A 23032-nucleotide genomic window follows, 5' to 3' on the forward strand; every position below is an offset into this window, starting at 1 on the left:
GTTCATTCTGCACATGCCACCACATGGTCCTACTGAAGTACGTCTCCTTTACCTACACGTAAATAACACTTTGTTGACTCCCATTCCTTAGGTCTAAGACCAACATTTCAGTCTTCCTAATTCCTAAAAGCTTTCCCAGGCTCATCTCCCACTGCTACCATACTCAAGTGAAATTGAACTGTCCCCTGTGCCTCATTCACCTTCGTAACACTGTACTTTTGGTCATGCTCTTCTTTCATCTTGAAATGCTCTGACTTCCTGCTATTTCCATGTCTAGCTTTCACCTCACCTTCGAGGCTGAGCTTAAACACCGTGTTCCAAGTTCCCCTGAGGCCTCTGGATCAGTGGAAGAAGGTTTTCTGAAATTTCAGTAGCATTGCTTGTATAATTTGTCTTATTTGTTTTAAACATTTTATTACAATTACATGTGTATAGGTCTTCGTGTCTCCGTGTACTAAAAATTCCCGGATGTCAGGAATAATATGTCCACATTTACATATCCTTTAGTGCTTTGGTGAATTATGGAGTTGCAAGGAACTTAGAGGACATCTGTTTCCACTTTTATGTATTGTTTCTTCAGCATCTTCAATAAACCGCCCTCTGTTGTTTATTTCTAGGATGCACACTGAGGCAGCTTGTTCTTTTCAAGACATTTCCAATTGTGACTAAATTCTTCTCCCGGAGTCCTTCCTTACTCTGCTTTCTGGGGCCACACAAAATAAATCCCTTTCCAGGTTGATAGACAGCCTGGACATATATGGTGACAACTCAAATGTCTTATATTTTCTCTATCAATTTAACATACTCAGTTTTCCTACCTGTTCTTTACATGACCTGGTTAAGCTGTTTTTTTAGGGCCGCTGTAGTTTTGGAGGCATTCCAGTTTAGGAAAGTCCAGAAATGTGCAGAATAGTTCAAGGATGAAAATGGTTGTTTATGAATATAAATGTTTGAACTCTTGTTCATGACCCAACTAGCCATCAATATCATCTCTTTCCAGATGAAATCAGAAGGTGGGAAATAAAAGTGTATAGAGGGACCAACCTCTGGAAGAACCCACTGTTGTCTCAGGGCTGAACATTTTCTCTCTGTGGCTCTCAGTGTAGTGGATGAATAAATGAATGAATCATTGACAAGAAGGAAGGAACGAAGGAAAGCCCACTTTAGATTTTGGTTACAATTGGATATTAGCCACTAGGTACAATTATCCTCCGTTGTAGATTAATGCCATAAGAGGTAAAACAACAAACATGCCGTGTGTGTATGTGTGTGTGTAATGATAAGTGAGTTTAGAGATACTGGACCAAAGAAGTGGCTATTAGGTAAATCTATAGGGATAATTTTTGAGTAAAAACAGCTTGCCTTTACTGAACACTTCAATATGCCATGCATCATTTTACATGTTTCAACTAATTTAATCCTCCAAACCTTATGGGGAAGTAGTATTATGGCCTTCATTTTACAAATGAGGGAATTAGGACGTGAAGGTGAAGTATCTTGCCCAAGATTACACTCATTGTCAGTGGAGGGTCTAGATTTGAATCTGCTACCCACAATATACCTTTCCAGTATTAGTATTTTAAAATAGTTCAGTGCTGCAGTGGATTTTAAGAGGTTCTAGAGGAAGGAAGTTTGAGAAATGTTAAAAAAAAAAAAGACTGATCAAGTATAGTGGGTTTTGATCTGTTAAAACACAGAGTCAGCAGGATGATAAGGTTTCCTTACTGTTAGAAGGAAGTATCTGGAACCAAACTAGAAAGCTTAGAGAAAGTGATGCTCTCTCACTGCTGTGAACTCAGGGAGGCTGAGAAACAGTGGGGACCGAAGGCATGGTAAGTAGAGAACGTGATCCCTCCAGTGCTGGTTGCAAGCTAGTAGGAGTGGATTGTACGTGGAGATGGTGGGACTCCTGTGGAATCCGCGGGCTGTGGGCGCCAGTGGGTGCGTGATGGAGTGGGGTCTGGTGAATTCTCATGGATGTGTATATGTCACATTTGCTGTGAAGCGGGATTTTGAATAAAGCCTCGGACAAACTTCAAGGCAGAGAATACAATTCTTTAACAACCATTTATTCAGACGTCATTGTGCTCCAGACATCATTTTAGATGTTAGAGAGATGGCTGGGAGTAAAACGGATAAGTTCCTTTTAGTCTTGAGTCACACAGAATAATGGAACGTATTCTCAAAACATGGTTAAGCAATTTACGTCCTTCAATCAACTTTTTGTAGACCTCCGGTGCCATCTTCTCTCTGTGGTGCATCTCGTTCTGTAGTTCTTTTCTCTCTTCTCCTTTTTTTATCTGTCTCAGTGTCACATGTTAGATCAGAGGCCTTGCAGAGAAAGAGACCGATAGACCTTGACGGAATTTTGACTTAGCCACTTCTAAGCTGTTTAACCAAAATCAAGATATGTAAACCTTCAGAAGCCCCAGTTTCCTCATTTTTAAAAATGAGAACAATAAAACCCATATCACGGGGTTTTTGTTGGGTAGTAAATAAATAATGCACGTAACCAAGAAACAGTAATCATAATCATTTTGCTTTTATCTCTACCTCCATTTTTGGCACCTTTTTGAAGCAGAGACTCTTTATTCTTGAGGAATTCTCTTCTGTGCACAAGTACTTATGATTTATATTATTACAGTTCACAACTTGAGCCAAGTAGGAGATTCATAAAACAACAACAACTCATTGACTTTACAGTAATGTGGGTCTTTTCAATATGGACGGAACTCCGATTTTTGGCACATGTAGGAAGACACTCAAGCACTGATATTGATGCTACAAAAATATTTAAGTGCTGAATTTTTCACTTAGCCACAAAGTTAATAATATCCATTGGGACTACATTCCAAGGGAGTTTTAAGGTGGGAATGCCTTACTTTCCACTTACATAGGGTAGTACCCATGAGCACATTTAAAAACTACCACAAAGAGAAAGACAATAATCATTCTATTATCATGATGTAGAGATATTTATTCATCTTAAAACACAAAACGTGGGCCAACATAATTATTGATACCATTTAAGTGCCTCTTATGTGTCTGATCTTTTCTATGCAGCATTTCTAATCCTTATTATCATGTAAGATAGATTATATTCATTTAGAGATAAAAATAATAAAGGCTCATCAAGATGAGGCTGCCCATTAGAGAACGCCAGGAATCAATGCCTCAGTAGACATTTCAATGCAGGTAAGATGCTAATGGAAACCAGATCTCGTTCCCATATCTGAAATCAATTTGAATCAGTAAATAATGAAGCATTGCTTTGGGAATACTCTGCATAGAAACATGAAAAGAATGTAAGACGTCTTTCCTGACCCCTGGAGGAGACTGTAATTTCAGAGATACTCTTTGTGTATGTCTAATTAAAGGAACAATCCAGAATAGGGTTAAGTGTCAAAATAAATGATAGAGAGCAGTGATCATCTAGGACAGCGGTTGACAAACTGTAGCCCTTGGGCCGTATCCAGCCCTATGCCTGTTTGCATAAGTAAAGTACTGGAATACAGCCACACTTATTTGTTTCTATATTTTCTGTGGCCGCTTTCCTGCTGAAGGGCAGAATTGGATAGTTGTGACTTAGTCTACAAAGCCTAGAATATTTAGTATCTGGCACTTTAGAGAAAAATATGTGTTGACTTCTGCTCTAGAATTTCAGAAGAAGGAGACTTTACTGTGTGATAGAGGAACCAAGAAGGCTTTTATGAAAGAAGTGGAAAGGCTTTGGAGCTGAGAGATGGGTAGTCTTTAAGTGAAAAGAGGAGATGGTCATTGTAAGTGCCATAAAACTCAAAAGCAACAGCAAACATGGATAAAAACAGAAGTCTGCAGAAGTATAAGGATCATGTTACTATGTGTAATTCATAGACTATTATAACCATTTGTCTAGGAAGGTACTTTTTCTTTTTGAGGAAGATTAGCCCTGAGCTAACATCTGTGCCCATCTTTCTCCATTTTATATGTGGGACGCCTGCCACAGCATGGCTTGATAAGTGGTGCATAGGTCTGCACCGGGGATCTGACCTGGGGAACCCCGGGCCGCAGAAGCAGAGCACGGGAGCTTGACCGCTGTGCCCCAAGGCCAGCCCCTGCCTGTGAGGGTACTTTTTGTAAGTATTCATCTAGAACAGTGATTCTTAAACTCGGTAAGACATTTGAATCAATTGGTGAACTATTTAAAAATAAGATTTTTGTTTTATTCAATAATCTGTGATATTAAAATGTAGTCCATGTGTCCATCTAGAACATTTATTCATTTGATAAAATTGGTTATTTTTGTTGAGGACAGAAAATATTTTTTTTCTCCCATGTTATCTCTACCTTCATAAAGTACGTGCATACTGGACATACATTAATAATTTTTGCTAATCACTAGTTATAATAAAAAATACTAGATATTGAGCATACAGCTAAGTGCCAGCATCGTGCCAGAACTTTTCATAACTTATCTCATTAGAAACTTACATGTGCCCCATGAAGTAGATGTTATTATTCCCATTTTATAGAAGAGAACACTAAGGAACAGATGGAACAAATAATTGCCTTAAGAGCACAATACTAGTAAATAGATGCGCTTTACCCAATATGAGCAAGAAATTGACTTTTATAAAAAGAGAAACTTTTGGAGCCAGAACGTAGTTAGGAATGGGCTTTCAGAAATGTAAACCAAGTGAATTTGCCGATTTGTTCTATTATGTAACTTAATTCTTTTCTGTTACAAGCATTGTGCCATATTTTTATAAAAATTGAGTCTGTTCTTGTTACAAATGTTCCTGCAAATTTTTATTGAAAATACTATTTTATTGGACCAGAACTTTCTTTACCCTTTCTTTCTGTTTCTGTCACTTTCTGTCCACAACTCCTTTTCTCTCTTTTTTTTGCCTTTTAATGTTCAACTGTTTGTAATGTCCTTTTTTTTCCCTTGTTTTTCTTTAGCATCCCTACCTTGTATTCATGGTGTCCTCAGTATGCAATAAAGTGCTTGAATGCACTTTCCTAAAGAAATGGCCTGTTTAAGAGGAAAGAGAGAGAATCAGTGCAACTTAATACCAGTTTCTTTTTCTGAATTTCAAAAGCGGCAGATACTGCAGAAATATTTGCATATCACTAATGGATATCACAAAATAATAAGTAGATAGGAAAAGGTGAATGATTCAGAAGAAGCCGCAGGGAGTATAACAAAATGTAAGTCCGTCCCGTGGGCCACATTAGCATCTCTGTGGAGAGTCACCTGGCCACTTGTGCCCTGAGAACATTAGTTACACACAGGAGGGGTTACAGACATCAGATCTAAAGCTCATCTAAAAACCATTTCCTGTTTTTATCATTAATTTTCTAAGTAATATACACTGTTCATTTAAGAAAAAAATACTTCAGTGAGGAGACTTGCAAATCTGTATTGTTTTTTAATTTTATTTTTATCAATAACATAGATTTGTTCCTCTATCTCAGTAAGATACCTGGGCCCATTATCTATGTTTGTTTTCAAATGTTCCAAGAAAGGGAAGAGACACGTCTATAGATGTATCACCAATTTAAAAAAAATACGTTATTTTAAATGCTTAAAAGCCTAATTACTACTGTTCATTGAGATACTTCAGTATTTATGATCAAAATTATTATACATATTTGGTTTACGACTTTCATTTAAGAATGAATGTCTCATCCAACTTTTATAGTCTAAACGCTCTTTAAAATTATTTCCCTTCTTCTTAGGCCTCTTATTTTATTCTTTTTTTGTCTTGAAGCAATAATACTAATGCCTCCTTAGCTATACATTCAGATATTGAGTTGTGGTCTAAAATCTCTAAACTTGAAAATGTAATTTTTTAGTATTCTCTTGGTGTTCTAAGGCTTTTCAAAAGGAGTTACACACTCAGAGTTTTGGAATTGGAAAAGGGGAAAGAGAAGGCAGATAACATCCTTGGTGCTGAGAGATGTGGCCCTGGGGCTCTCTGTGTATCACCTCACACACATAGGGCCTCAGCAGCCCTATATCTGGGCATCGTTATCACTGATTCAGGATGCAAAGGAAGCATCTGACGTCTCAGGCGGGTTAGGTAACAAAACTCTATTTCCAAAATCCACGTTTTCCCTCTATTCCATGTGGTCTTCCCAGGTAGGGGAGTATCCTCCCTTTTCACACGTGTTTTATAGAAAAGGGAGATTATGGGGAAGACAACAAAGAACTACTTAGGATTCTGTCCTTTTAAAATGTGCTAATTTTAAAAAAATCATATTTTTAAATTTCAAACTGCACCTGGAAGTCTTTCTCAAAAAACAAAAGACAAATTTAAAAGGACGAGAAAAACGTTGGCAAAATTTTATTTTGTCCCTCTTCCACATTAACTCAGTCTGCTCAGGCTGCTGTAACAAAGTACCACAGACAGGATAGCTTGTAGACAACAGAAATTTACTTCTCACGGTGCTGGGAGCTGGAAGTCCGAGATCAGGGTGCTGGCATCTTGGGTGAGGGGCTTCTTCTGGGTTGCAGACTTCTAGTTGTATCCTCACAGGGAGGAAGGGAGCCCTGGGGGATCTCCTTTAGAAGAGCAGTAATCCTGTTCATGAGGGGTCCCCCATCCTGACCCAAGTACCTCACAAAGGCCCCACCTCCTAACACCATCACATTGTGCATTAGAATTTCAGCGTGTGAACTGGGGGGCCACAAACATTCAGACCAGAGCACACATTCATAATCCTTTCCAAAATGTCTACTCTATGAACTGTGTATGTTGGGACTGATGTTAGTACCAAGAAATCAAGCAGACGTGGATGACGCTGTTGAATTCGGGCTATGTTTAAATAATTGGGTTTTGAGTATTGTTTTACTGGGTTTTTTTTGTTTTTTGGTTTTTTTTTGGCTGAGGAAGATTTGTCCTGGTCTAACATTAACATCCATGGCAATCTTCCTCTATTTTTAGTATGTGGGCCACCAGGACAGCATGGCTGCTAACAGAGCAGTGTAGGAGCGCCTGGGAGCTGAACCCGGGCCACCAAAGCACAGTGTGCTGCACTTAACCACTAGGCCACTGGGGCTGGCCCTGTATGTTGTTTTATTTTGAAAATTTTCAAACATAGAAAAGTTGCCACAATAATACAGTGAACACCCACAGACCCTTCACATGGCTGTACTTCCTGCTGTTTTTTAACATGTGCGCTTCTTATATGCCAAAGCAAATAAGAGATGGGTGGTGTTTAACTCTTTTTTGAGTACTTGATTGTGTTTTATTAAACAGGTACATTCGGCTGCAATTATACCTTAATAAGAAAAACTATTCACATTTAAAAAATCTTAGTAATAATTGGTTCGTTAAAATACCAGAACTTCATTATGATTTGAAATTCAACATAAGAGTGAATAAAATCTGAAGCCCATTTCAGAGGGATTTGGGAGGTCCCTCCGTTATAAGCAATTTAGCTCTTAACCATAGCCTTGTAATAGGAACGGGTACATTCAGCTGAAATTTCAGCATTAATGTTTAAAAATGGGTTTCTTTCATAGTAAAACAGAACTGCAAAACACATGGTTGAGATACTACACGTTTCAAATGTGAGGCCGTTGAGTGGAACGGTGTGTCTTGTTTATCAAGGCTTTGTTGTGTCTAACACTCTCACAATGTGAGTGGGACTTTTCTTTATAGTTGACAAGAGAATATAATTTATGCATTGCAATTAAAATATCCCTTCCTTGACTCCAAAAAGGGATCCAATCCAGGAGATGTGGGAAAATGACCAGGTATTATCACTACCGACTGAATAGGGTTTTATGAGAGAGAGTTGATGGGGAAAGCAGGAAATGCTCCATTGTTAAATGAACACTTTTATGGAAGACTAGGAGCATAAACCATCTATTTTTTAGACAATCTATAGGATTTAAGTTGTAGTTTACTAAAAGTAAGAGTGTAAGGCCCATACTTCAAACAAAGAGAAGTTTTTCAAATGAGGTATTCCTGTATGCAGAGAGATTCTTCTATAGAGATTGAAAGTTGAAAACATGCTAGGATTATGACCAGTAATCCTTTTAAGGATTATTAATTAATCCTGAATTAAAATATGATATCCCCGGATATCATTAGGTCTGTTAGGGTGAGAAAAGTTTTTACATGGACGGTAGTAAATTGGCTCCTGAAAAGGACCATCTTTTGTAATCAAATCATTCATAGTTTCAAAGGAAGTGGTTCTGATGTGTTCTCCATGTTATTAAAAGGCGTCAGTTTTAAAAAATTTTATATTCTTTGCCTAAGCAGCCATCTCCTTTCTACATTCCTGGGAAGGCTCTCAAATTCCTAGAAATCTGAAAATTGAAAAAAAAAAACCAACTCCATAATCTCTCCATTTTTTAGTATAATTTTTGTTTCAAATATGCCAGTGATCACAAATAAAAAATTTCTCCTTCATTTGACATTGACTTTTACCTTTTTTATTTTCTCTTTACCATCTCTTATGTGAGGGGTTTCCTGATGGGGTGAAAGCAGGTAGATGGAGAGAAGTGTGTGCCAACACTGGCAAACATTCAGATGCTGAGTTTGCTGCCTCTGTGAAACCGACATACTGTGGAGTCACACAATTGCGCCAGTAATGGTACAGGCAAAGTTATCAGGCATTCTTATCTTTGGTGACTATTCCTGCTCTTGAAGTATCATAGATGGTGTTGCCATTGTTGCAGAAATCTGCCTTCGGCTCGTTGCTGAAACAGTGTCTTCACTGACATAAAGACACTGTAGCTGACCCCCGTGCCCGCTGGACTTCACCTTGCTCACATGATGTGGATTTGTCCTGTGAACTCTCAAGTGCTAAAGAGTCTAAAAAGATGCACCTGTTGAAGCCTGCTTGTCGCCTCAGCTTGGACTCTGGCCTGGTTTCTGGTCCATGACTTGCCTCTGTTGGATCTTGGCATTGGCTCTGCCCAGGACCTAGTAGTGACTGTTCCTTGAAATGCCCTTCAGTTTTCCTGGAAGGGGACACTACAAATAATGGTCACGGGAACCTAACAGTTGCCAGAAGCCAGACTGACAAAGGAAAGCAAAAAGGACAAGCAACAGCGTGATGCCTAAGGAACTGGCTGGTTGCTTTACCACCCCCGGCCTGTAACCTTTAGGTCTAAATACAACGTGGAGATTTCATTGTACAGCATTGTACTTCTAATATAACAGAAGAATTGGAGGCACTTATGAAAGTATTTACTGAAGGTAGGAAGCACCCTGATAGTACCTAAATAACATCTTTTTATGGGAATTCTCTTTTGCTTCTGACCAAAGCATTTCAGCATTTACTTTGAACAAAAACTAAAAAAACTAGACAACAGCAGCAAAAATCATTTGTCATGCAATTCAATATTCTGGGTAGACCACCAAAAGTGTCTAAATTTGCATTTATCCTCTTTAAGTAAGCTCTTAGTTTTTCCTGAATTTATTTTAAATTTTGATAGATATCTTAGTTTTTTAATGAAAAAATATCATTAGATATTTTTCACAAATACAAAAAAGAAATATCCTGAGTCGATTTTTAAGTTACCTTATTTGCCTTGTACTGTGTAAAAATAACCCTGTCATTTTCTTAAGACTCTGCTTGATTCTTTTCCTTAGTTATTCAAGTTGTCTCAAGTCAACTGTTAGTAAGGGTAAGAAGTAGTGTTCAACAGAATGAGAAAGGGGAACTGTGTCACTTTTCTTCTGGTGAAAGGTATAGTCCATGGAAATGAAAGGGATTTCAGCATTCCCAGAATAAGCCTATTATATGAGGAGATAATGTAATTTATTTTCACAGTTCCCCTAACATTCATTATTTTAAAGGTGACCAGAACTGATTTCTACTATTACACTTAATAGCATATTTTTTACCACGATTACCCAGTTAAAAGTCATATTCTGTCTGAGAATTTACTTAAGGTAAGTGAGGGGTTTGTAGATTTTAATTGTTATGTATTGTGGCGTAAATGAATTCTTTGGAGAGGTGGATGGGTAACTTTATTAAATAATCTTAATTTTTTAATAATGCATAATATTTTGAGTTAATGTGTAGTGTGAGGACAAATCACTTGTGTTTTTTTTAGTATTATTGTTAGGCCCGTTTCTTCATAAAATGTGGAATCAAAAAATTTAATCTGCATGTATTATTGCTCTGTTCTGCAGGTCTTTAGTCATATGAATATATTGCCTAAATTAGTGCACATTCCTAAGATTTATAAAGGCAAAATGGTTTCTTCTTATTAAATATATGCACCCTTCTCATCCATCATTATTAATACACTCATAAAATGTTACGTAGCTTTGGACAGGCGCTAGCCTCCGGTCTACAGTCTCTTTAGGCAATGCCTAAGTTCAGAAAGTTCCAAACTTATTTGATTACTCATGTCATTTATGAAGAGAATTTAATGGCATTGGAATTTTATAGAACACCATTTAGGAAACATTGCCTTGAGGAAAGACCTTTGTGTTGAAGACAAAATAGAATTTTGAAAGTATTATTTAAAAAGCCCTTAATGTGCCTGAAGAGTAACTAAACTTGGATTTCATTTTCACAGTGCTAAACATGTGACAGGTTGTCAGGTGTTTCACAATGCATATCAAACTAGGTTCCCACTGTCTCTGTTTCATAATAAAATGACAAACATCAAGATCATGAGTTACTAAAATTTTAATATTGATATAATCAACAATAGTAAAAGCAAAATGGTAAATGGCATTATTGAGGTCAGGAATTAATTGTTGAGACCTGGGGTCTGGCCTAATAAACTTAAAATAATTTAAATCTAACATCATTATTAGGGACTAAAAGGACACATCCTATGGGAGGTCACTACGGTTATTTTGTTTATTAGTCATAGAATCACTCTGTCTTTCCAAATCTTGGGGTTCAAATTATTAGAACAAGCATTTATTTTGCTGACATCTGGTTCCCCTTGTTTCTATGGATTGCCACATCATACATATAGACGTTCTAAAATTTTGAACTCTTTTACTGGTAAAAGTTCTTAATTACTGAAATGTAGCTTTATTTTACCATTGTTAACTAACTGGCCAAATTTTGTGTAATCCTATGGGTTTTTTTTTTTCCTCATAGGAGGCAAAGACATTTAGTGTGTATTGCAGGAATATTAAGGAAAAAATATTGTAGCTATTCGCTGGCATCTGTAACCCAAACTATCTCACCTTTTATAGCCATATTATTGTAGCTTGTAGCCATATCACTGAATTGCTTAGTTATCAATACCATTTATATGCTTATCTGCTAAACAGACTTCACAGATTTCCTTAAACACACAACTCAGCATTCCTAAATCATTTTTCTCACCATATACTGAAACGTTTGTTAAACTACACTGCTAAGCAGCAGAAATGGCTATATTATTGTAGACTTAAAAATATGCATGCTTAGTATTTTTTTGCTAATTGTGTTTCCATATAATCTCATTCCATTCTTTTTAGCATGATTGAGACGAGTGAAGTTAGAAATACTGTTGTACTCAGTAATGGGGCTAAAAGATGAGTAAAAGTCACCTGCATTCAAGAAGCACAAGAACAAGATTCCTAAATTTGACTGTTTGCTAATCTGCTAAAACAGCATGTTGGACTTTTCCTTCCACACTTCCTGTACCCTCCAAGGTAATGAAAATAAAGATTATGAAAGCTGATTCTTTTCAAATAGAATATTTCCTTCCACATTCAAAATACATAGTAATTAGCAGTCTTACCTGTTCAATAATGGGACTCTTAATGGTGCATGATTGTCCCTTATTCATAGTGGTTCTGGTGGTAATGTGAACGTAGATTTTAAAGTCAAGAACTTCCAAACAGAAATGGTTATAACTTGATTACTGACACCACCATCACCTTCTCCCTGCCCACAACTCACTTTTTTCTTGATTTTACGGGAATCACCTATCTACAGTGACATTTTGGTATAATAAATGATGCCTTTGATAGAAATGATGTTTTACTTGGAAGTTGGCTATGTAGAATTTTATGCTGATGTAATTTTGTGATTTTTCTATTCCTATATATTCCCACTTACCATAGCTGATTATAAAGAAAATTTTCATGGATCCATTTTATTTTTCAACTACCCTAAAAACTCTACATGTTAGATGTATCTAAAATGAGCTTTTAAAATTTTTGAGTGATTTCTCACTTTAATGTGAAGATTTTACCAAATACTTTCTGTTGAAATAGACGTTTAGCCTTTACCAAATCTGATTTACAAGGTGTACACTTTTCGTTTTCACATTTGTAGGATTCAAACAAAGGGAAATTTAAGTTCTAGGTTTGCACTGAAGACTTCATTTCAAGTGAATATCTCGGAGTTTACACAATCTGTATAAATTGAAGCACGCACTCCGAGAAATTTAGAGGTTGTTGAGCCCAGTATTTCACCCAGTGTATTAATCCTACTGAATCCATGAAGAGTGATTATCCAGCTTCAATTAAAAGATTTGCAGGCAGACAGTGAACTCACCATCTTACAAGCAGCTCCTGTTTTTCTTAACCAGCTTCACTTGTTAGTAATTGTATTTTAATATTAGCCCTAGAGGGGAAGTCCCTGTGAATTGTGTTCTTTATATTTTAATTAATCTGTGAATTGGCCACATTCATACCAGAAAGGCAGGTCTTTGACTCCCTGCTGACAGACTACAGGAACCTGTCCCCATCTACAGCTCTAGTGAAGGTAGCCCTTGTACATCACGTGACACAGGGTGAGTAAATCAGAAGCGGTTGTATCGTTAACTCTGAGCTGGTGGCTATGTTGGTGTATGTACAAATGGAAGAAGCTGCCAGAGAGGAGAGTGGAGCATATGCTCAAAACAAGCAATTATAGTAATGTTGTCATAATGACTTAGGTTTATTAAGTGCCTGTAGTCTCAGGTGCTATCCTAAACACTTTCTATGTGTTATCTTGTTTAATCCATACACTTAACAATAGGTCCCATTATTACTTTTTTTACAGAAAAAGAACCAAGGCACTGTCATTAAGTGAGTCCAAAGTTCACAGAATTAGTAAATAATAGAGATGATGTTTGAGACTAGAGACTTTAACCCCAGATTCCACATTTCAACACTTAGGTCACACTCTTAGCACCTGAACCATCAGGGCCTTATATAGACAGAGGGCAACTGCCTGACAACACTTTAGGTCTGCCTTTGAAGTCTGTGTTGATACTGATTTTTCCCCTCCCCTTTTCCTAAAGTTACATTGAGTGGATTTTGATTTCTTGCAACCGTAGATCCCTGCCTAGGAAAAAGGTTTGCTTATTTATATTCTTCTAAGTTTTGCCTACATAAAGAACTCTGCATGTTATAGATTCATTGTTGGAATTCTTGATACAAAACAAAACAAGTCAACCTGGAAATTATCTACTGCTTCATATAAAAACAATTTCCTCTGAAAAAAGTCCAAGTAATTATTGAACTCATAATGAGGTATGTTTATGAGAGATTGTATATGAAGACAGCACAATATGGTCTGCCTTAGAATTAGTATTAAGGAGGCAAGCATCAACCAAGTGGCCTTACCTTTGGGTTTAGAACACAGTTTTTTCCATGGGGTGCTCAAGAAGTTACAACATTTCTCTTGACATTTTCATTAGCCTGGGAAGTTGATGACTAAGTCTGTTTAGTCACTTCCTGTTCTTGGGTTTGCAAAAAGAACAACGTCTGTACTTTTACCCCTGTGACAACAAGATAGAATTAGGATGCGTGTTTCCTTTGGAAGGGACAGAAAATAGGAAATTGGCAAGAGAAAATGAGTAAGAGTCTGTGTGGCAGAGGAGGAAGTAGGAGGCAAGCATTTGTGAGGAAGAGAAATCAGATGTACAATAAGAATACACCTAAAAAGGGAAAGCACATGGGATTATTAATCAGAAACAGAAAATTATGCACAAAAGTTCACCCTCTTCAAACTGGGAGAAATAGTTTTTATTACCCTTATATTAATTTTTAAAAAATGACCCTTCACACCATTGTCTGAGCTTATGGCTTTCATCTGCTTGCTTTAGCTATGCAAAATTGGCCCACTGATTGTATTTACAAGCCCAGCCCAGACATAATCTGGTTTGGCAGGCCAATCTGATTAGAGGCAGAATATATAATGAAACGGTCTCTGCCTAGGATCCTAGGAAGTGGTGAGACTGGGCCAGAATGGAATGCCCCTTAGTTACTGACAACTGGAGGATTTAGTTTTTGGCAGTGTTTCCCCAAAACAAGTCTGATTCAAGACTTGGTGCACCATAGATCTCCACCATTGTTCTCTAAAGTCTTGACCCCATTTTTTTCTTAGAATGTGAGTCGCATGTCTGCATTCATGAGCCTGAATTTCCCAAACACATATTCTTCTGTTGTTAGGGTGTGACTGACTCCACACTCTGATTATTGATTATAGAAATCTCTGGTTCCCCAGTCCTCTCTGAGTACTGGGGCACTGCCATCTTCTTTACAGTCCCCTTCCTTGGGACTCCTTCAAGGAGTCCTTGAACCTCAGCCCAGGAGCTGAAGTCTTGCTACCCTAGAGTGGATCATGTCTGATGCCTTCTGGCTTGCCTGCACTTTGGGCTGTCGTGCATTATGCACTCTCCATCCGCTGGGCCATGATCCTGATTCATGGTATGGGTTCTTCCTCATTGTTACTAGCAATTGTCATATGTCCTCTAATTTTCAGTCTGACTTGAATGTCTCATTGTCTGTGCAGCTCATCTGACACTGTTCACCTTGTACCAGAATTGCCAAGCTACTAATTGTTTTCCTCTCATTCTTAGATTATAAGGACCTTGAAAGGTGAAATCAAGTCATAAACTCTTGGGATCCACACAGTGTTCCCCATTGTTTATTTCTTTCTGACAAATTAAGTCTCCTAGAATCATTGGCTCATACTCACATTGCCCTGTCTGAGTGTGATCAAACTACCATGTGTCGCTGTTTGGTGAATTATTTTGAAGCTGTTTAATATAGTTAATTTTTAAAAATATGTCAGAATAAAAGGCTGAAATTCCTTTAATGCTTCTCTTAGAATTTGATTAAAACTATGATTTAGTGCAAATTCAACCATGTGGCTATGTGGTGTGCATGTAGTTTTGTTTCACATTTTAAGGTACATAAAAATTAGTTTTTAAAATTTGTTTTAAAATATGAAACCCTTTTTTTCTCTATATACAAGCTAGGAAAGGGTGATTTGTTTTTTGTCCTGCCCACATTCTTTTTGGATAAGGGAGCTGATGGGGCACAAAGTAATATCTATTCATGTTAATTCAGGGATAGGAATTTGTCTTTGTTTGAGGAAACTATGCATTTCAGTGTTATTTTCAGTACTTCTTCAGATGTTTATAACTTTATCTGCTTTTCCATTCCACTCTCCAATCACACACACCTTTGTGTTCTCTCATTATTCTGATTGAAGTGAATATGAAATTAATGCCTTGGTCACTAGCAAATTCTACAGTCAGATTGAAAAGGTTATGAACATGGACTGTGTGCCTCCCAAGTACTCTATTGTGTCCTCAAAATAAGGTGAAGATAAATTGTTAAGTGAACTAGAAAACTGTCTTTTAATGAAGGATAAGCTAACATTAGAAGTATCTATTTAATTACATGTTCAAACATTATTATCAACCTACTTATATGTTGCTGGGCTGCTGTCTAAGCCAGTATAATCTTCCTTCCAGGCTGAAAAATAGGTTGTTGTTCCCCTGTTAATCTTGGTGAGTTAAAATAGAATATGGAAATTTGTCAAACATTTCAATCTATTATACAGTAGATAAAATAAGTCAGACTGTAATTGTCTTTTTCTGTTATCAAATAGAATGAAGTACCTGATGAGTCTTTTGCCCACTTTTGTATAGGATTGCTTATCTTTTTATTGCTTATATGGGTTCTTTATATATCCTGTAGATAATGTATGTACGTATTACAAATACCTTCCTTCAGATTAAGGCTTTCATTTTCATTTTCTGTATAGTGTCTTTTTATAAATAGTTCTGAATTCTCATAGTTGAATTTATCAATTATTTCAATCTCTTTTATTTGTTATTTCTTGCTTAATACATCCTTCCCAACCCCAAGGTCATAAAGATACTATCCTAAATGTCTCTTGGCACAGTCCAATAGGCTTTTCTACACTGAGGGAAATATTTTATATCTAGCACTGTCCAGTACAGTAGCCACTAGCCACATGTCACTACTGAACACTTGAAATGTGAATAGTGTGATTGAGGAGCTAAATTTTTAAATTTAGTTTTAATTAATTTATGTTTAAATTTAATTATCCTCTTCTGGGTATTGACTCTTGTATTGGATAGATCAGCTACAGCTTTGTTTTATCATGAATGGTCGTTCATTTGGTGTTCATTTTTCTGCATGGTGTGAGGGGAAAACCTAGTGCCATATTTTCCCATACGGATGACCAGTTGGCCTAGAGCAACACTTTATCCCTGCTGATTGACAACGACAGTTTTGAAATAAAAAATAAATTCTCTCTGTGCATGTGCTTATTTCTTGGCTTTCTGTTCTGTTCCTTGGTGAATTCGTCTACCCCGGCAGTAGCTTCTCGCCCTGTTGGTCATCCCAGCTTCGTAGGCCTTACTATGTAGTAATGCACATCCTCCTTTTGTTCTGTTTCAGAAATGACTTTGACCTTCTTGGCCTTTGACCTTTCAATACACTTTATACTCAGGTTTTCAAGTAAAAAAAATGGGGTTTTTTTCATTGCATTTGAATCAGTACATCAATTTGACATTTTATGATATTGAAGTTTTCAATTCATGAGCATGGTTTCTCTCTCTGTTTATTCACTCAGGTCTTCTTTCATTTTTAAAAGTTGTTATTATCTATAAAGGATTTACTATATTATATTTTAAAGGAAGAACTATAAAAGATATATATTTTTAAAAATTACATATTTTATGTTGTGTATTTATATGACTGCAATTTATTCTTGTATGACGATATTTTGTCTATCAAAATTACTAAACTATCTAATGAATTCTAGTGTTTTATTGGTAGATTTTGCATCCCTCGCAGATAGCTGTATCTGTAACCTACGTATAAAACGAATTTTGTTTCTAACCTCTTATACTCAGTTTCTTTTTTTGTGTTTTACTATTTTGCCTCGGACTTTTAGTAAAATGTTGTCTAGATTTGCTGTTAGCAAATATTCTTGTCTTGTTCCTAATCTCTTAAAGTGATAACATTTAAAAGTGATGTTACAGATTTTTGTTTTTGTTTTTTGTTGGTTTTATAAATTTCATTCATCAAATGTAGAAATTTTTCTTCCATTTGTAGGTTGGTACCATTTTGAGATGATTTTATGATTTTTCCTGTATTCTATTAATGTGGGGAATCATAGTAATTTGCTTTTAAATATTTATTTATTTATTATTTGTTTTTCGGCCCTGAGTTATTCAGAATTGAATTAAAAACGAATCATAATCTTTAGTTCATGAAATGCTCTCATCATTCATAGCTATCTTTAATTATTTGTTAATATAAGATAAACCAATGGACCCACCAACCAATTCAAGAATTAGAATGTTAACAAAAAATCTAAATTTACCCTTGTGCATCTTCCTGGTCTCATTCATTGCTCTTCTTCCCCCTGCCTCCAACCCCTTCCCAGAGCTAATTGCTATTGGAAATTTTGTGTTTGTTACTCATTTTCTTTCTTTTGGTTTTGTGTGGTTTTAACAATAGGTTATATGTAGGCAAAAGGTTTTTTTTAATGTTTAGTTCTCGTGCGTTTCTTCATGATCTCTTACTCTTTAATCATATTATAATCCTTTCCTGTTTAAAGCATATTTAATTTATATTTTCTGCTTGATAAATTTGCTATCTAATGTCTTTATGGACCTGATTCTACTCCGTATTTCTCCCAGTTCTGCTCGATGATGCCTTATAAATGAGCATGACCTGCGTCTTTATCCTGTGGGGATTATTCAAAGCCTGGGCTGGGCTGGGTTCCTAGTTGAGAGAATCTGCATTTCCTTTTGCCAGGACCTAGGGCATTACACAACCCTGTAAACTGTTTTTAGATGTTTGAGCCACCTGGATAGTATGAACTGGGCTGCAAAGCCACGTGAGGGATGGCTGCTGGTCACCAATCCCTCAGGTGATGTTTTTTGTTCCCTCCACTAGTGCCAAGTTTAGAGGCAGACTGGTTTGTTTCTTTGCAGTCACCAGCTATGGGGTGTGCGTGTGCGTGTGTGTGCTCATGTGTGTACTATTGCAAACTTATTTCTGGTGCAATGACAGCACAGTTTTAATGGGTCACAGAGGACATAGCACCTTTTAGATTTTCCATCTCTCGCTGGCCTTGGACCGTGTGGTCTGTCGCAGGCTTCCTTTGGCTGTGAAACCCCTAGTCCAGGTCCACCCAGTTCATCAAATGTCCCAAGAGGAAACTTGAATAAAGTACTCCTCTTAACTCTCTGGTTTCCCCTTTCACTTAGTTTTATTCTCTGGATATTTCTTACTTTCTTCTTATCTATTTTTCCTATTTTGTGTACAAATTTAGTTGCTTTCAATGGAGGGATATTTATACTACAAAGGACAGAGACCAGAACAAATTAACTCAAGTCCTAAACTCCATAATTGGAAATACAGAGGAATTTCTTGGAACTTAATTTCAGGAAATAAGTCAGATCTTGCAGGAATGGTAAGGCCAGCCTGATTTTCCCCATAGCCTACCAATTTTCCATCCTGTTGCAATGCTGACTCACCCTCACTCCATCCCTCCACATATTAGTTCAAATTTCTGAGATAGAAAATGAAGTTGTCTGAGCCTCATCTGTAGGTGGTGGTAGTAAGGTGATATATTATTTAAGGACAGTATATCATAATGGTTAGAGCTCAGGTTCTGCAACCAGCCTGGTTAGATTTGAATCTCAGCTCCAAATCCTGCTATCACTGCATGTTGGGAAACTTTCTTAATGATTCTGTGACTCAGTTTAGTACCTACCTCATAGTTGTGGTGAGGATTAAATGAGTTATTGCATGTAAAAGGAAACACTAAGAGTAATGCTTTGGATATAGTGGCTACTCGATAAATAATAATAATTTCTTTCCCCTCACTTGATGTAACCTCTGGTCTAATTGGCTGTGGCCTGGGGGTTAGAATCATGTGTTATGTTCTTTCATCACAACTGAGAAGCAAATTGAAAGAAAGGGAGGTGAGAACAAATATGCATAATGTAGACTGGTGAAATTGGAACAAAATAACATGTCAGTTTGGAGAAAATAACTTTTTTGTATAATTTCCTTTTATAATAATATACTTGAATGATAGAATTATTACTTAAAGAGACAGATTTTGTAAAAAAAAATTACATTGAATGAGCTATATTATGAGTAACATTTACACCTGAAATTTTTCCTATTTCAATTTGTTGTGTACTTATTGACAATCTACTGTGTGTGAAACACTGTATTATGTGAGGAGAGTAAAAGTAAGTAAAATTACAGGTTATACGAATAGAATCGTAAGCATTTTACAGAAGAAAGTCTCATTTTTTGCCTAAATAATTGTAGGAAAACCTTAAACGTTTCAAGGAATAATTTTCTCTGTCCTCCTTTTAACTGCCTGAAATTTTTTTCGTTATTTTTATTTGTCTTTTTAAGGGAAGAACGTGACATAAAAGTGAAGGTTTGGACTCAGCCTAATTCCCCGCAAATTAGTATATCCAGTTATGTTCTGAGTTATGTCCAGGTCCTTTATAACTTAAAAATGAATTAATAAAACTAACAATGCTTTCAATTTGTACAGTCTTTTACAGTGAACACAGTGCCTTCATCCATCCATCTCATTAATTCAATGAGGTGGACCAATGCGATAATTGTCTCCATTTTACAGATGAATACAACCGAGGCTCACGGACTTTAAGTGATCCATTCACGTAGCATAGCAGCTACAGAGTGGAGTATAATTATAGGGGCCTTGAACCCAAGTTCAAGGTTCTTCCCATTACCCGCCAGCGACCAATCCTGTCACAGAAATGAATATACTGCTCTCCGAGTATTAAAGAACATTTCCTGAACTCACAGTACAGAGTACTTCAGAGTAACTCTGAACTCTAAAATACAAATTTCTGCTCATTTTTCCTTTGATTATTTTGCCTCTGGACTCTCAGGCTCACAGCCGATGACAACTTGGTTAGACTGAGTGACCGGGAAAGCAAGTTTTGTCTGGTGAAAACAAAAAGGATATATTGTAACCAGGACAGTTTTAATTCCTTTGCCACTGAGGAAAACAGACGTGAATTTTCCACCTGAATATGTATCATGTGAGAGTTCAACATGTAGCAACAAGAGAGTTTGTTCTCATAATATTTATAAATATCGTTTAATATAGTTTTTTTTCCCCGCTACTCTCAAGAACATGGAGGGAGAGAAGTTGTTCAAAGTGCTTGACCTTTAAATGTAGAGTGTATAAATTAATTCATGTTATTACTTCAGTTTCACGGCTGAGTTGTCTTGTAAATAAAACTTTTCCCTCATTAGAAATGAAGCCAATCTTGCAGTTCCCCATAGGCCTCATGTCCCTTACACCGTGCTATGCTTCATACAGTGACCTGGAACCCTGGAGAGTTTATGCACAATTGGTGAATTAAACCAGAAATAATGTCCTGTGGCATTATGTCACAACCTCAACGATGAAAAAAATCCATTAATGTCTTTTGCGTTTAATTAGAAAAATTTAAATGAATTGTTCCAAAAGTACATACAATTTCATAGGCCACTACTCAGATTTCTTGTGCTGTGTAAAGCACATATCCATTCCTTATGTAAACGGTGTTGTCATGCAGTTATCGATATATATATGTGTATGTACCAGTCTTTTAATTTTTATCTTTTTATGTCTGTTTGTCATTAATTTGTCTAGAGAGAAACCTTAGCCTCCTGAGGAAAGATTTTTTACCTTTACATAATGCCATATTTTTGTGCACAAATCTTCAGAGGAAGTAATATTGAATATGAGGACTTTCTCTGGATAAATCCATCATCTTTACTCAGTTCCGGTTCTTTTTTATCCATTTGAAAACCACCTTCCCTACCTTTGTCTCCTTCACAGCCTCCTCTTTTTCTATCACCTAACGCTATTTATTTCTGAAACCTCTGCTTTTTTCTTTCCTTACTCATTTCTTCAGTGATGTGTCTGTCTTCAGAGTGGCAGCACAGTGCTTCTAAGTTATGGTTTCCAGGACTGCAGTTCTTGCCCTAAATGACCCCTTTCGCTGCCGTCCTGCATGGTGTTGTCCATATGATTCAGTCTTCCATTCCTAGTGTGCCAGTGTTGCCAATCCATTTGTATCCACCCCATCTTCCACAATGGAAACACGAGGGTCGTTCTTGACATTTCTTACCACCCACATCCAAGTTTTCACCAAACCCTTAACACTCTCTGTATATCCTTGAATGCAGCATCTTTCTCCCATTCCTGTTACCATTGCTGTAGTCAGGATCTCTAATATCTTCCGCCTGAACTATTCTGCAGCGACTTTCTTCTCTTTTTTGTAATTCTCCATATTGCCTCAAAGCAATTGTACGAAAGAAAATCTAACCTAATCCCTCCCATGCTTAAAAACCTACATTGAACCCTCCCCTTGATGTTGTAACCCTTAACTTTCCTTTTACTCTCAAGCACTATCGTACCTTTTCAGTATCGATTCCTGCCCCTTCTGATCATGCACCCAATGACTCAGGGCCATCACATGCTAGACCTCATCAAGAGTTATGTCTTTGAATATTTTGCTCACCTTCTCCTCTAAATGCTTGTCGTTCATGACTCAGTTCACTAGTCACTTCCTCTATGAAAATACACCAGGGTGCCATAGGAAGCATTTATTGCTTTCACAGGAACTTAATTTACCCCTTTTGTAGCCTTTGGCACGTTTGACTATAATTATATGCTTATATATCTATCTTCTGTACAATGTATTGAGGAAAAAACATATCATATTCTTTATGTATGTGTGTGTTTTAACCCAGACCTAGCTTAGGGCCTACCATATGGTAGGTCCTCAATTACTGACTAAATAAATGAATCAATTAATTAATGCCCCACTCAGCACTCATTAAATTTTCCCATCCTTAAAATAGAGATAGAAATAATTTCTTAAGACTACATGGATTCGTAAACAACTCTTCTCCATCTCCATTTATATGATTTAGAGGTCAATTTATTTGTTAGTTTGTCTATCTATTTACCAAATTATCTGTCTTAGTCAGTTTGGGCTGTTATAACAAAATACCATAAACTGGTGGCTTAAACAGCAGACATTTATTTCTGACAATTCTGGAGGCTGGGAAGTCCAAGATCAAAGTGCTGACAAATTTGGTTCCCATGAGAGCCCTCTTCCTGGCTTGCAGATGGCCACCTGCTTGCTGTGTCCTCACATGATGGGAAAGAGAGGGCAAGAGAGTGAGGGAGAGAGACAATGAGAGAAAGAGCAAGTTCTCTGGCCTTTCTTTTGAGGGCACTGATGCCATGAGGATTCCCACATGACCCCATCTAAACCTATTTGCCTCCCAAAGGCCCCACCTCCTCATATCATTACATTGGGGATTAGGGCTTCAACATATCAATTTTGGGGGAACACAAACATTTGGTCCATAACATTTTTCATCTTCTGTGTCTGTCTGCCTCCATTTCTGCCACAGTCAATGATAGAACAGTACGTGGAGACGCAGTTTTCTCAAATGATAATAATCAAATTTTCTATCCAGAAGCTATGTACTTGACTATTAAAATGATATGCTCTTCTCATATTTGTTTAAAATATTATCTTATGCCAGTGTACATATTATACAGGAAACTATGAAAATTATCTACTTATAAGTAATTAAATGAAAGAAAACAAATTTGCCTTTATGAGCAACTTTTAAATGGAAGTGGCTGATGGTGTTTATAAGTCATTGCTATAAAAACCTTGTGCTGCAAAGCATTTAAGAATGTGTGCCTACGTAGAGTTTCTTAAGCTTCAAATTTTGTTGTCATTCCCCAAATATAGTATACACCTTTCTGTATCCAAACTTTTGATCTCTCAATT

General features: G+C 36.8%; 1 protein-coding gene across 10 annotated transcripts in view; it reads left to right on the plus strand.

The window, feature by feature from the left end:
- SLC16A7 (solute carrier family 16 member 7) overlaps positions 1-23032 on the plus strand; it is a 266294-nt gene that overhangs the window by 117872 nt on the left and 125390 nt on the right. For 3 of the 10 annotated variants that reach the window (XM_070495151.1, XM_070495155.1, XM_044755628.2), the window contains exons 2-3: positions 8459-9197; positions 11436-11612. The exons of 4 other annotated variants lie outside the window; for them this stretch is intronic. The gene's annotated coding sequence lies outside the window, so the exon portion shown is untranslated. Of the gene's footprint in view, positions 1-3985; positions 4116-8458; positions 9198-11435; positions 11613-23032 lie in introns of those variants that run through there. 3 more of the 10 variants (XM_070495150.1, XM_070495152.1, XM_044755629.2) reach the window with 3 other exon arrangements.

Source organism: Equus asinus, chromosome 22, assembly GCF_041296235.1.
Source record: "Equus asinus isolate D_3611 breed Donkey chromosome 22, EquAss-T2T_v2, whole genome shotgun sequence".
NCBI lineage: Eukaryota > Metazoa > Chordata > Mammalia > Perissodactyla > Equidae > Equus > Equus asinus.